The following is a 9,625-nucleotide window of genomic DNA, read 5'->3' on the forward strand; positions in this document are numbered from 1 at the left end:
GGTAGGGAAGCCAAGGAAAGCCTTGTTATGTGTTACGTAGACAGCACATAAAGGGGGCTGCTCCAGGGAGCCCCCACAGGTACCTGGGGGCCCAGAAGTCCTTTATGACTGCTACTTAGTCCCTGCACTCCCCACCTCACCCCTCCCTAAGGGGGTACCCCCCAGAGAGTGAGCCTTCAGCCCCCTCATCTCGCCTGAGGCTTTAGTCTCCAAGGCAACTACAGCTCACCTGTCATGGACCATTCTCCTTAAAAGATGGGGAGAAGAGACAGAGGTTTACCCTTTGTGGGGGTGCAGGGAGGATGATCTTGACTACTGGGAAAGGGAGGGAGGAGCCCCACTCCATCCCCGCAATCACATCCCTCTGTGGTCTGTTCTATTAAATCAACCCTCGGCGTGGACTTACCACATACCAGAAAGTCTCATGAGCACTTCCAAGCACATCCACTCATCTCCTCCCCAGATTTGCCCCAGGGAGGGAGGTGCTATCATCATCCCCATTTTACAGATGAGAAACTGAGGCTCAGAAAACTGGAAACTGTGTCCAAGATCACAGAGCTGGCACTGGCTCTCAGCAGGGGTGGGGTTCTAGAGGGCATGGTGGCTCCCCAAGTTGCCTCTCAGAGGCTCTGGCATCCTAATATGTGTGCCTGCTAGGCTTCCCAGGGGACCAGTGGCCTGAGCAAGGATGGCCTCCAAGCCATCCTGCCCCACGGGGAGGGCTTATTTGCCAGGCAGATGGCAGGCAAATGTGGGGGGCAGGGAGTGACATCTTGGGATGGAGGCCATGCGGAAGAAGGATGTGATCAACATCACGTCTCAGCACAGAGCTGAAGCCTGACACTAAACAAACCCCCAAGTCCCCCACCCAGGTACTCAGTCCAAGAGAAGGCCAACTCCTTTCCCTTTTGGGTTTGGGGACAGGCCGGTTTCTTGGTCCCCTCTTCTGCTGTCTGAAATCTGGACTTTTTCTGATACCTTTCTTGCAACCAGAGGCTCCAGAACCCCTCCCAGAGAGGCCTGTCTCCAATCAGCACTTAGGGACAGCAGTAGACCCATTCTTGTGTCAAAGGGGATACTGATGCCCAGCAGGTGGCAAGGCTTCAGCCTCCCAGACCCCTAGAAGGCCAGAGAAATGCGGTGGCAGCAAAAATAGGGCTCCTCTCGGGCCCCGGGCCTCCTCAGTGAGCTAGGATAACCCTAGTACTAGAGGGGACTTCAGGGGTCAGGCCAGAAGGAACAGAGTGCATCCAGTTCCTGGGGCTGTGGCCTGAAAAGCAGAGCAGGGAGGGAGTCGAGCCTGAGGCAGGGAGAGGCCCTGGCCCACATCAGTCCTGGAACACCTAGCCTGTGTTGGTTTGAGGGGGTGGGGTGGAGGTGCCTGGAAACAGCTCAGACACTGCCAGGCCCCATCGGCCCCCTCCAGGGGCCCCACTCCCAAAGGGTTAAAGGGCAGAGGGGGACACAGGAAGCCCGGGGGCGGACAATGGAGCCTCTGTGATCCCCAGGGCTTGGGCATTCCTAAGTCATGAACACAGACGCAGATGGCTGGGGGAGAGGGCCACAGGGAACCCCCCTCCACTGAAGCACGGCCTGGGTTGGCCAGAGGCTCTGTCCCCATATCATGCAGCGCTGCTTCCAACCACTGCAGCCGCCACCCTCAGCCCCACCCCTTCCCAGCACAGGCCCTGTTGGGGCATCTGAGGAGACCCACGTGGCCACATGACAATATCTGTGTGCATGCTGGCTCATGAACACACACATACATGCAGCCAAATATATGACCCCACCCAGACAAACAGGAATACTGGAAGTTACACACACACAAATACACAAACACAAGCAGAGACACAAACCCCACACATGCAGATAGGAAGACTGCCTGGCTGGAGGGCTGGGGGCGGAGGGGCTCCCGGGACTCAGTCTCTTTCCTTCAAGCTCCACTCTCAGACTCACACTGGGATGGACGGGCTCAGAAGTCCTCCTTGGCCAAGTGCATGGAGCCCAGGACGCTGCCACCCTCCTGCCCCACCCAACCCCTGGCCCGCGCAGCTGCCCCTGCTGGGCATAAGGGCCAGTTAGATGAGCAGGAGCTGCTGACTGGCGGTGGCTGGGCACTCCCTCTGCAGCTTTCCAACCTGGGAAGAACACGGGGGCCTGGGGAGGGGGCCACTGGACAAAGAAAAGCTTCTAGAAAGAACAGCGACCAGACCCTTCCCGGCTCCTCCCTCTATTTCCAGCCACAGCCTTCAGGAAGCCACAAAGACCCTGTTGATATCTGGGGAAGAAGCAGGCTGGGCAGGCTACCTCCCCCAGTGCTTGTCTGGCTGGTATTCACCAGGCACCCCCCATCCAGCCTTCCACTCAGACAAGGCCCTCATGGGGGGTCTGGGCCCAACCCTAAGGCATAGAGTCCAGCAGAGGGGTGCTGAGTGGCTGCTGGACAGGGCACAACCTCAGGGCCTTCAAGGGTGAGGCAGGGGCAGCTAGGGGGGACAGGGAGAGGAGAAGAGTGGTGGAAGACAGACAAAAGGGTAAGCAGAGAGATGGAGCAGAGCCCCGACAGGAAGGGGGAAGAGGGGAGGGAGGGCCAGGCAGGCAGAGGCAGAGGGAGGAGACAGGGAGTGGTGTACCCCATCCCTGGCAGCAGCAGACTTCTTCCTAGAAGGAGGGGGAAGGTGATGGCCCTGGGGGTGGGGCGCAGGGAGACGTGGGAGGCTTCAGAGGAGAGAGCTGCGGGGCGGGGGAAGCAGGAGAGGGAGGTGTCCGGGATGGGCCAGATCAGAGCAAGTAAGAGCGACTGTGAGGGCAGGGATGCTGCAGGCCCATTCCAGATGGCCCCACCCAGGGACCCAACCCCAGCCCATCGTGAGGGCAGAGGACAGGGCAATGAGCACCCTGCTGGGGACCCTAGAGGGGCATCCAGACCCCCTGCGTCCCCCACTGTCTGAATCACGGGGGATGGGGGGCACGGCCCCCACTCATGCCCACAGAGGGAGGCCTGGCAGACCAGGGGCTTGGCTGGAATCCCCATCCTTGCAGACCTCCTCACAGGACCCCACCGCTACCCCGTGTTCTCCCGTGAACGTGCCCTCCTGGAGCCTGGGCCACTCTGCAAGGCCACATCACCCTCACATCCAGAAAAGCACCCAGTTGCAGCCATTTCAAGCTTTGAAAGGGATCTTGGTGATCAAGGAACCTACCCCCATGGGAAAGGGACGGACTGTCCCAAGTCCTTGGGCTGGGGGCTGGCCAGTATGGCACACAGGCCTGTCTCCTCGACCCTCACGGGCCAGTCCTGGCCAGGTGCATGCCAAGGAAGGCGCCAGCTGTAGGTCCAGTGGTGGAAAGGGCTCAGAACTGGGAGAGGCCGATTGGGGGCACAACCTGGGCACCCTGCTCACTGTAGCAGCCTTCAGGCCAGGCCCTTCCTCACTCTCTGCCTCCCTTTTCCCTTCAGATAATCATCAAGAAAAAAAGAAAACAAGTGACACCCCACGAAGACAGGGACAATGCTGGTCCAGTGTGTCACTGGCTCTTCCATGGGCAGCCCAGAGCCTGGCCCAAAGGAGCACTGGCAGTGAGCAGCTGCCCAGTACATGACTGCCCATCGCTGGGATGCTTAGCACCCGGGTAGGGAAGCTCTTCACTGGCTGCAGGGCAGGGGACCCCGCCACCTTGAAGCGCTGATTGTCCTCCTGATGCTCAGCAGGGGGCTGGCAGCTGGGAAGGGGAGGGGGAGGAGCCTTTTAGGAGTGCGGTGTAGCAAACCAGGGAGGCTGGGGCGTGCTGAACGTGTTTCCCTCTTGGTGATCAGATCACCAGCGATTCTTAATTTCTTTTGTTCTTTTCTGTATATTTCAAGTGTCCTACAATAAGATGTATTATTTTCGGGATCATACACACACAAACATCGATAAATATGGAGGGAGACTCAGCTGCAGCAGAGAAATGACCAGGAGCCAGGGAGGTGGGGAGGTCCCAGGCCCAACCCTGCCCCGAACTTCCCATGTGGCCAAGACAGCTAAGTCCTCAAAGGCTCTGGGGCCCACAGGTGTGCACATGCGGGCCTGCATGGGAGCTGTGCCAGGGAAGAGGCCGGGCTGGGCCAAGTCCCACCACCTGCAGCAAGGAGCCGATGGGAGGGGAGAGGCCCCCGACTCAGAAAGATGACACTGGGCAGCAGCCCCCGGGGAAAGAAGGGAGGACTGCAGTGATTTATGTCAGGGCCATGTGAGTCAGCAGAGATGGCACTGGGCTGCCCCGATGCCCCTGCCTTCAGGGTGGGGTTAATAAGGGCAGGATAGGGGGTGCCAGGCCCCACTCCTTCTGGGGAAGGGGCAGATGGCTCTAGGCCTGCCTTCCTGAGACGGGCAGTGATAGGTGGGGGGTCCAGATACCCTGTTGGGGGCAATGGATTGTAGTACGTGTTCTTTGCAGTCCCTGCCAACCAAGAGGCCCCAAAAGTCTGTCTTGGAAAGGAAGGAATAGGAATCGCTGACCCCTCCCATAACCGCACAGAGATGGGAAGATGTGGCAGTGGGCAAAAGACCTGCAATGCGCAGGAACCTTCTGAGCCAGTGAGGCCCACCCTCCTCACCCCGACCTGATGGACCCTACCTGATGGACCCCCATGCACGGGAGGCGCAGCAGTGTGTGCCCGAACCGACCTCACCCACTGCAGCCCTGACTGGCCACAGAGCCTGTGGAAACGGGCTCCAGAGGTGCCCTGCGCCTCCAGGGAGGAGCCCCTGGCTCTGCGGCAGGTTTTCAGGTGAGCCCGGAGGAGCCCAGGCTGGGATTTGGAAAGAAGAAGGAGGAGAACAAAGCCCCCCCAACCTTGGGGCGGAGGGGCAGGCAGCGCCCAGTCCCGTTCACTCCCTTCCCCCCTTTGCAGGGGCGGCTTATTCCAATCTCCCCCTCACCACGCTGTCAGCCGGGGTTTTCAACCAAACTGGGCTCTCAGCTGGGGATGAGGGGGCAGCCACGCCCAGGGCCACACCCCACGGCGGCCGGTGAGGGAGCGCTCAGCCCGATCTGGCTTCTTTTCTCAGACACGCATACGCGCACGGGGACCCGCCAACTTCAGCCCCCGCCTGCCCACACAGACCCTACCTGACGCCCCCCGCCCTGTTCTCTCGCCCAGGCCAGCATATGGGGCGCCGCCCAGGTACCCTTCACCTGTCGGGCTCGGGCACCCGGCCTCCCTCCCCCGCCCCGCTCCCGCCCGCGGTGCCTGGAGCCGGACGCCCTGCATGGGTGGGGCTCCGTCAGCAACGCCGGTTACCGCGGGCCGGACCGGGCCGGGCGGCGCTCCCTGGTCCGTGCACCCCGGGCAGAGTGGGGTGGGAGACGCCGGGGATCACAGCCGCGGCCCGGGCGCACGGGGAAGCCAGCCCGCCTTACCTGCGCTGTGGCCACCGCTGGGGCTGCCGCCCAGCCTCCGCGCACGCCGGCCTCGGACCCGCCGACCGAGCGCGTCTGTGATGCCGATGCTGCGGCAGCAGCGGCGGTGGCGGGGCGGGGCGGGCGTGCGCGCAGGGGCGGGGGAGGGGAGCGCCGGGGAGGAGAGGGAGGGAGGAGTGAGATCACCTCCCCGACCGCCCGCCCCGCCCCGCCCCGCCGCACCCTAGCCCCTGGTTCCAGCCGAGCGCGACTCGGGCTGGGGGCCCCCGGGCAGCCCACTCAGGGAGCTCATTGGGATCCCAGTCGACGGGTCCCGCCAGACCCCCTCCCCAGCAGACCAGGAGTCTCCGGCCGGAGAGTGTTCCCAGCCCCAGCGCAAGGGAGCCCGCTGTGAAGGCTCGGAACGGGAATCGCGGGGCGAGAATGCTCCCAGAGACCTGGGGCCGGGCGGTGGAGAGAGGAGTCCGACAAGGAAGGGGATTCTCCCCCAGTCTCGGCCCGGCCCTCGACGGCGCAGGCCAGCGATGGGCATCGCACGTAACGCCCCCTCCCCCCGACACACACACACATACCCAGGGCAGGACTCCCGGGACCTCTCCCGAATGCGCCCCCCCTCCCGATCCTGAGCTCCCAGTTCGGGTCCTAATGGGAGGGGTGCGGGGGCTTCGATCTCCTGCGTGTTGGGGAGGCGCCGCGGAGGGCGGGCTCCTGCGCACCCCAGAGCCCAGGCGGGCGGCAGGGTAGGAGGCGAGTCCAGGGGCGACAGAGTCTCGGAGACGGTATCCCTCGAACTGCCACCCCCAACTCCCAGATTTTCCTCCAGCTCTCCGGTGTCTTATTTCTTTGTCCTCGGGATTGGCCTCATTCGACCTTTCCCGCCGACCCCACTCTCTCCCACTCTCCCCCGCAGCCCTGCACAGGATCGAGAAGGAAGGAGCTCCTCCCCAGCGCCCCCTCCTAGGCTCAAGGCCATGACCTCACAGGCGAGGAAGCAAAATGGAGGGGTAGGAATTCCGGAGCTGGCGAGCTGGCTGCAGCCGCAGGGCTAGGAAGGCCTAGAGCCCTGATGGCAGATTACAGCTCTGGTGGCCAAGATATTTTTATGGGCATGCCTGTTGCCCAGTGAAGCATTCCAGGGGCCCTCAACTCAGTCTCACAAGATTCCCCAAGTGGTGTGGGGCCCTGGAGGGCCCACATGGGAGCAGCCCTGGCATCCTGGCTTGGATGCCCCACCCCCATAGTGCCAGCTTCAGTTCCCCTGGAATGGGAAGCTTGCAGTGACCCACCTGTGCTCAGATGCCATGTTTGCCCAGTCTTTAGGAGGGAAATGGACAAGACTAGGCACCTGAGTGAAGGTGGACAGCTAGGGAGACTGCTCCCAGAGTGGAGGCACCTGCAGGGCATCTTCAGGTGACAGCAGAGGAAACTGAGCCTGCCTGGGTCACGAGGCCAGCGGGCCCATGAGCTGGGCGAAGAGGGTGTGTTTTCCATGAGGCACTGAGCTGTGGTCAGCTTCCTGCCTTTGCTGATCTGAACTCTGATAGGCCTCTCTCCTCTCCAGCTGCTGCCTTCACTCACTCCCTATGTTCCCAGCCTTTTCTCCAAGCCCCAACTTCTGCAAATCCTTTACCTAATCTAGGGTTTGATGCCCATCAGGATGATGACTTTGACAGGGGTGAAGTAAGCAGAGAATAGAGCCCGTTTATATGCTACTGCTAATGTGTAGTGATGGGTCCATTTATTATAACAAAAAATTCATTACTAGGACTACACGACATCACATTTCCTGAGCAGAGCCATGGACCTGCCATCATTACGTTTCCTGCACATTTAAATTGCACACCAACCTGGGGAGGTCTGTTGAAGCATTCGCCCCACGTTGCAGATGAGAAAACCAAAGCCCACAGAGCTCAAGGGCTGGGTCCAGCAGGCACAGTTAGGAAGGTCTCTTTATCTCCACTGGCTCATTGCATCCACACACACACCTCCCCCAGATGACAGTGCTGTTATTATCCTCACTCTACCAGTGAGGTACCCAAGGTCCAGAGAGGGGCAGTCATGCAACCAGGAAGTAATTGGCACTATCAGTGCCCCCATTTCACAGATGAGGAAACCAAGGTCCAGAGAGGTCAAATGACCCACCCAAGATCGCCCAGAAGGTAAATGGCAGAACTGGGACTTGAATTACCTTCTGCTTGACCACAATGTCCATTCTCACTTCCGTGTAATGAGGTGGAGGAGCCAATGGGAGCAAAAGCAAGAGTGACAGAAGACCAAGGGCAGGGTAAGTCCCAGGAGAAGCAGGAGGGACTGGCCCTGAACAAGAGGCAAGCCACCCCTCCACTGCCATGTGCTTGCTGTGGCGGTTAGGGAGACACCAAGCAGACAGATGGCTGCCTCTTTCCCTTCAACGTCAAGTGCTTCTCACAGCCCTGCTCCCTGTGACCCACCCCTCACAGACACAGTGGACTGGACAAGGGAAGCCCCAGACTGACCCTGTGATGAGCATGTGGAAGTCGCAGAAGCCACAGCCAACAGTGGGGCAGGAAGGAAGGGCCAGCAGGCAGGCAAGCTGGGTTCAGCCAGACATGTCTTTCTCTGTTCTCCTTTCAATCTTTCTGTGCCTTCATATCTCAGGTGTGGCGCTTGGAAACAGCACATAGTTGGGTTTTGGTTTCGTTTGACTCTGTCTAACAATTCTTGTCTTTTTAAAAATCAGCTTTGAGACCAGCCTGGGCAGCAACATAGTGAGATCCCATCTCTTAAAAAAAAAATAGAAAAGTTAGTCAGGCATGGTGGTGCATGCCTATAGTCTCAACTACTCAGGAGGCTGAGGTGGGAGGATCCCTGGAGCCCAAGAGGTTGAGGCTGCAGTGAGCCATGATCACGCCACTACACTCCAGCCTGGGCGACAGAGTGAAACCCTGTCTCAAAAAAAAAAAAAAAAATCAGTTTTATTGGAGTATAGTTTACATACAGTAAAATTCATCCTTTTGAGGTTTACAGTTCAATGAGTTTTGGTGAATGTTGTGTAACCATCACCAAAACCATGCTCTAGAACATCTCATCACCTCTCCAAATTCCCACATGCCCTTTGCAGCTAACCACTCCCTCCACCCCCTGCCCTTGGCCACCTCTGATTTGATTTCTGTCTTTTCTAAACTTTATTATAAATTGAATCATGCGGTATGTATTCTTTTGTCTGGCTTCTTTCACGCAGCATACGTTTTGAGCTTCATCCGTGTTGGTGTGTGTGTTTGTGTGTGTGTGTGTGAGAGAGAGAGAAAGAGAGAGAGAGAGCGAGAGAGAGCAGTGCATTTCCTTTTGATTGCCGAATAGTATTCCATTGTTTGGCTGGATCGGGGTTTGTTCAGCCATTCACCCGCTGAAGGACACTTGGGTGGTTTCCTGCTTTGTGTCATTATGATGGAGTGGCTCTAAACATTTATGTGCAGGCTTGTGTGTAAACGCGCATCTTCATTTCTCTAAGGTAACTGCTTAGGAGTGGATTGTTCGGTCAAGTGGTAGATTGACGTTGAACCTGCCTTTGTCTTTGGACTGTGCAGGTCAGCTGGTCGCACAGTGATGACTGCTGTTATCTCTGGATGTAGTCATGCCAGCTGAGTGTTTGCTTTCTATTTGTCCTGCTTTCCCCATTTCTCTCCCCCACCTCCACTTCATTATTTTTTTATTAGTGTTGTTATTACTTTGAGACAAGGTCTTGCTCTGTTGCCTAGGCTGGAGTGCAGGGGTGTGACCAGGGCTCACTGCAACCTTGACCTCCTGGGCTCAAGTGATCCTCCCACCACAGCCTCCCAAGTACTGGGACAACAGATGTGCCACCACCATACCTGACTAATTTTTTTTTCTTTTTTTGGTAGAACTGAGGTCTCACTATGTTGCCCAGACTGGTCTTGAACTCCTGGGCTCAAGTGGTGATCCACCTACCTTGGCCTCACAAAAGTGCTGGGATTACAGGAGTGAGCCACTGCACCCGGCCTCACCCCCACTTTGTATCAGTGAAGGTGTGTCCAGAGTTGGTTCCTTCCAGTGGGTTCTTGGTCTGGCTGACTTCAAGAATGAAGCTGCGGACCTTCGCAGTGAGTGTTACAGTTCTTAAAGGTGGCACAGACCCAAAGTGTGAGCAGCAGCAAGATTTATTGTGAAGAGTGAAAGAACAAAGCTTCCACGGCATGGAAGGGGACCCAAGCGGGTTACC

The 9,625-nt window shown here is 58.4% G+C and overlaps 1 protein-coding gene and 1 pseudogene across 22 annotated transcripts in view; one reads left to right on the top strand and one right to left on the bottom strand.

Annotated features, from left to right (window-relative positions):
* L1CAM (L1 cell adhesion molecule) overlaps positions 1–6,304 on the bottom strand; it is a 26,494-nt gene extending 20,190 nt beyond the window's left edge. For 16 of the 22 annotated variants that reach the window (XM_015128478.3, XM_077987555.1, XM_077987554.1 and 13 more), the window contains exon 1: positions 5,407–5,502. The gene's annotated coding sequence lies outside the window, so the exon portion shown is untranslated. Of the gene's footprint in view, positions 1–5,406; positions 5,503–5,978 lie in introns of those variants that run through there. The other 6 variants (XM_077987550.1, XM_077987562.1, XM_077987559.1 and 3 more) reach the window with 4 other exon arrangements.
* Positions 2,772–8,178, top strand: LOC114674834 (uncharacterized; annotated as a pseudogene).
* Positions 8,179–9,625: the final 1,447 nt, after the last annotated feature.

The sequence above is a fragment of the Macaca mulatta genome, chromosome X (assembly GCF_049350105.2).
Source record: "Macaca mulatta isolate MMU2019108-1 chromosome X, T2T-MMU8v2.0, whole genome shotgun sequence".
Classification (NCBI taxonomy): domain Eukaryota; kingdom Metazoa; phylum Chordata; class Mammalia; order Primates; family Cercopithecidae; genus Macaca; species Macaca mulatta.